Here is a 5,353-nt window from a genome sequence, read left to right on the forward strand (position 1 = left end):
AAAAAATAAAAATAAAAAAAAAAGAAAACCTTAGGCAAATTAAATTTAACAGAGAGTTTATTGAGCAAAGAATGATTTGCAAATCGGGCAGCCCCCAAAGCAAAATAGTTTCAGAGAGACTTCTGCACAGTTGCACAGTCAAAAAAGACTTACAGGCAGAAAAAGGAAAGTGATGGACAGAAACAGTTGGATTGGTTACAGCTTTGCATTTGCCTTATTTGGACACATTTTGAATAGTTGTCTACCTTTGATTGGCTTAAATTCAGTGATTGGCGCAAGAATAGGTTACAGTCTGCTTATGTGTCCAATAAGGTTATAGTTCACTATGTATGGCAAAATCTTGACGCTGAATTTAAGCTATGTAAGGAGGCAGCTTTATGATAAACCTAACTTAGCAGACCTATTAAGAAATACATATTTTGTCTTTGTCCCCTGGCATACAACTTCTAAAACCCTTGTAACTTCCTGAATGACAGAGGTGATAGGAGCTCTTTTGTTACCCATAACAAGGCCCTGAATTTCAATTACACCTGAGTTTATGTTAATAAGACAACTGGTAGCTGACAGCCCCTAGATAGCTTCAGGATGGGTCTGGTTGCCAAAGAAACCCACCATGTACTTAAGATGGCATCGGCGGGCCATCTGGAGTGGCTGCTGCCATCACGCCGGCTGCAGCAGGGAGGTGCAGCTGGGGCTGCAAGCTCCATACAGCCAGCGGGAGCCAGGGACAAGCGGGAGTCCCATCCCTTCTGAGTTGGGGCAGGAGCTCCCCAGGTGCCGCTGCAACTGCCCAAGCCATGGCTGTAGACCTGGGCATCCTCATCCTCTTGGGGCCCGGGATCAGGCAGGAGCACTATCCTCCCAGACACAGCTGCAGCTGCTCAAATAGCAAGCCCAGGAGCTCTGTGGCAGGAAGGAGCCCACCTGGTTCTAGCAACTGCACCTCTTGAAAGTAAGGGGGTGTGTGTGCATGCTCAGTTTCCTGATTTATGATCTCGACATGCTAGAAGTCTAACTCAGCACAGGTCCAAGACAGTGTAGCATCCAGATCACATTGAGTCTATTAATAAGTGAGCCAGTAAGATTCACTTTTTCCATGGCCACAGAAAACACCCCTAAACCCAACCAGCCGTCTCAAAAGCAAGGATGTAGAAAGTAGGACAGCATGACTTGGTACAAATCTGCCATCGGAACCGGAGAAGTTAGAATTCCTGTGTCTACAGCATCATCTTTACACATGTGGTACCACAATTTGTCTCATACACACACTCTCAACACACACCCTGTACTCCATCATGCCCACCTCCTGCCTGGAATGCAGCTTCATTTCTACTTTAACACTAACTGCATTCTGGGTTTAACCATGAGTAAACATTCCCCCTGAGCAAATGCCTAAGCAAACATCACTTCTCTCCCTGCTCCCAGAAGTTAAATATCACTACTTATAAAGGCTTCCCCTACCCCTACTGTCTCTTATGCTTTCCCTCACCACTTAATGATCTTCCCCAGCTGCTACTCGTGAATCCTTCTTTCTCCCACCTTCATTCTGTTCACATATTTCCTGCACCCCTTCACCCCCACCCCACCAGGCCCTGCTGCAGGTGGGGTGTGGCATCACCTAAGAAGCAGGGCCTGGAGCCATTAAGGGATAGGTGGCCAGTAACCCGCGAAAAGCAAAACAGAAAAGGCATTGCTTGTTTCTGCTGTTACACTGCCTGTCTCCCCTTGCAGAGTCTCAGGGAGGAGGCAAAGAAAGTCACCCCTTGGATCCATGCTCATCCCGCAGGAGGAGGGAGAAAAGGCATCTCTGACTTCCTTTTAGATTGTCCCATGTGAGCCCTTTGGGGTGAAGTCCATCCCGGGCACTAGATCAAAGGAACTGAGTGAGTTTCCTTAAATCCTTTCTGGAATCAGATGAAGAATAAATAAACAAAGAAATAAAGTGACCACAATTTTGTTCTTTTAAAAAATATCCAAATATAGTATTTTAAACACACTGTAGTTTATAGAAGGCTTTTATTTTACAAGCCAATAATTTTTGTTTTAGTGTCAGACATTGGTACATGACCAATGTTGTAGCAAGATTTGAGGGAGGTACATCTCACACATGAGCACGAAAAACCAATCATCATGCTTATGACCTACAAAATGACCTAATTTTTTTTTAATGGAGGGATAGATAAAGGGCCCACCAACTTTCTTTTTTTTTTTTTTTTTTTCCCGATAAGGTCTTGTTCTGTTGCCCAGGCTGGAGTGCAGTGGCACAATCACAGCTGACTGCAGCCTTGACCTCCTGGGCTCAGGTGATCCTCCTTTCTCAGTCTCCTGAGTAACTGAGACTACTGGCATGTACCACTATGCCTGACTAATTTTTAAATTTTTTGTAGAGATGGGGTTTCACCATCTTGCCCAGGCTGGTCTTGAACTCCTGGGCTCATGTGATCCTCCTTCTTCAGCCTCCCAAAGTATTGGGGCTACAGGTATGAGCCACCATGCCTGGCTACTTTCTATTTTGGACTAACTTTATAATTTTCTATTAAGGACAATTGGTAAAATATAATTGTTATCCATTATCACCATCAATTCATAAATACTCTAATACCAAAAATTAGGAAAGATATAAGCTCAGAATAAAGAAGTCTTGTAAATGAAATTTTTCTCATCTTACTAGGGAATAGTAAATCTTCTATCTTAGACTGGCATTTGTGAACCAGAAGTTTAAAGATGAGACCTTTAGTGGCATATAACTAAAAATATTTATGTAAGGATTTCAGACATAGCTGGATTGAGGTGCCTAAGTTAGGTGGTATGGAATCTCTCTCCATTTCTTGATTTCATTGTCTTCAGTAGTGACTTCATTCTCACATAGTCTCTCCCCTTGAGGCAAGGTGAATAACAGCTCCTTCAAGCTTATACTTCTATCAGCTATCAAAAGACAAAATTACAACAAATTTAGATCAAAGATCGAATTGGCTTTTATTTGCAATTCTAGAATTGGGTAACAACCCATTCTATAAGATAGAATGAGTGTTCAGATGAGTTGAGCTGAGAAATTTGACTTTATAAGCAGAAAATGGCTGAAGAATGCAGAAACAGAACAAAAACTGATTGGTTGTTACAAAGTTACTTTCCTTATAAAGGTTAAAGCAGAGGGGGCTGCCTCATCATGCTTCCCAAAACAGGCCTGTTTGGGGATTTGGCTATTATCTCTTTCTTGCCTGATTTCTTGGAAGATCAGATGAATAGCTTAGTTTTGGCTTGGTGGAAACTTCGGTATGAGTAACTCCATTTTGGTTTTCTCTGTTAAGCCTAGTGCAAGAAGAGCTCAGTTCCACCCAATGGCCTCCTATAAATTTCATTTAACACAGTTTAGCAACAAACTATTGATTCTTGAGTGTGAATTTCAATAGCACAAACTGGATTATGTGCCTCTCTCTAAAACTATCACAGTGACTCTGATTGGTCAGTCTGGGGTCATATGATCACTCCTCGGCGGTGGAATGCAAATATGGGGGACTGAGAGTATAGATGAGTTGTTTCCCATTAAAACAAACAAACAAAATCACCAGGAGGTCAAGGCAGGCAGATCACTTGAGGCCAGGAATTTGAGACCAGCTTGGACAACATAGCGAAACCCCGTCTCCACTAAAAATGCAAAAAGTAGCGGGGCGTGGTGGCACATGCCTGTAATCCCAGCTACTTGGGAGGCTGAGACAGGAGAATCCCTTGACCCTGGGAGGTGGAGGTTGCAGTGAGTGGAGATTGCGCCACTGCACTCCAGCCTGGGTAACAGAGCGAGACTCCATCTCGAAAAGAAAACAAAAAAAAAGAGGAATGATGGTTGTGGACAAAACAATAAAAGAGCATTACAATTTTGTGAATTCAAGCACTATTTTGATTTTACTGTGACTTTTTTTCTGTTTTATTTATCTTTAATTGACATAATTGTATATATTTATGGAGTACAATATATGTATACATTGCATAATTAGCAAATCAGAGTAATTGACAAATCCATCATCTCAAATATTTATTACTTCTTTGTGTTGAAAACATTCAGAATTCTCTTTTTTAGTTAATTTGTTTTTATTTATTCTTATCATCTTTTTTTTTTTAGAAAAAGTTTTGCTCTTGTTGCCCAGGCTGGAGTGCAATGGCATGATCTCGGCTCACTGCAACCTCCACCTCCCAGGTTCAAGCAATTCTCCTGCCTCAGCCTCCAGAGTAGCTGGGATTACAGCATGCACTACCACACCCGGCTAATTTTTTTGTATTTAGTAGAGACGGGTTTTCACCACGTTGGTTAGGCTGGTCTAGATCTCCTGATTTAGGGGATCCACCCACCTCGGCCTTCCAAAGTGCTGGGATTACAGGCGTGCACCACCGTGCCTGGCCCTTATTTTATTTTATTTTATTTTATTTTATTGGAGATGAAATCTTACTCTGTTGCCCAGGCTGGCGTGCCATGGCACGATCTCGGCTCACTGCAGCCTCCGCCTCCCAGGTTCAAGTGATTCTCCTGCCTCAGCCTCCTGAGTAGCTGGGATTACAGGTGTGCACCACCATGCCCATCTATTTTTTGTATTTTTAGTAGAGACGGGGTTTCACCATGTTGGTCAAACTGGTCTCAAACTCCTGACCTCAGGTGATCCCCCCACTTCGGCAAAGAAAGTCACCCCTTGGATCCATGTTCACCCACAGGAGGAGGGAGAAGAGCCATCTCTGGCTTCTTTTAAGATTGTCCCATGTGAGCCCTTTGGGATGAAGTCCATCCTGGGCACCAGATCAAAGGAATTGAGTGAGTTTCCTTAAATCCTTTCTGTAATCAGATGAAGAATAAATAAACGAAGAAATAAAGTGACTACAATTTTGTTCTTTTTAAAAATATCCAAATATATTATTTTAAACACATTGTACTTTATAGAAGGCTTTTATTTTACAAGCCAATAATTTTTTTTAATGTCAGACATTGGTACATTACCAATGTTGTAGCAAGGTTTGAAGGAGGTACATATCATGCATCAGCCTCTCAAGTAGCTGGGATTACAGGCACGTGCCACCATTTCCGGCTATTTTTTGTATTTTTAGTAGAGACAGTGTTTCAGCATGTTGGCCAGTCTGGTCTTGAACTCTTGGCCTCAAGTGATCCACCCGCCTCAGCCTCCCAGAGTGCTGGGATTACAGGTGTGAGACACCATGCCCAGCCATGGTTTTTACTTCTGAGTGTGAAAGAATTCTCTGTTTTCCAGCAAACCAATTCAAGCTTCTGCAAGTAGATAGGAAGAGGAGTCCCTAGGCATCAGTATATCAAATATATTAAGAACAGTTCTGAAGATGAACTCATGTTCATGTA

This window comes from Colobus angolensis, unplaced genomic scaffold (assembly GCF_000951035.1).
Source record: "Colobus angolensis palliatus isolate OR3802 unplaced genomic scaffold, Cang.pa_1.0 Scaffold144, whole genome shotgun sequence".
Taxonomy (NCBI): domain Eukaryota; kingdom Metazoa; phylum Chordata; class Mammalia; order Primates; family Cercopithecidae; genus Colobus; species Colobus angolensis.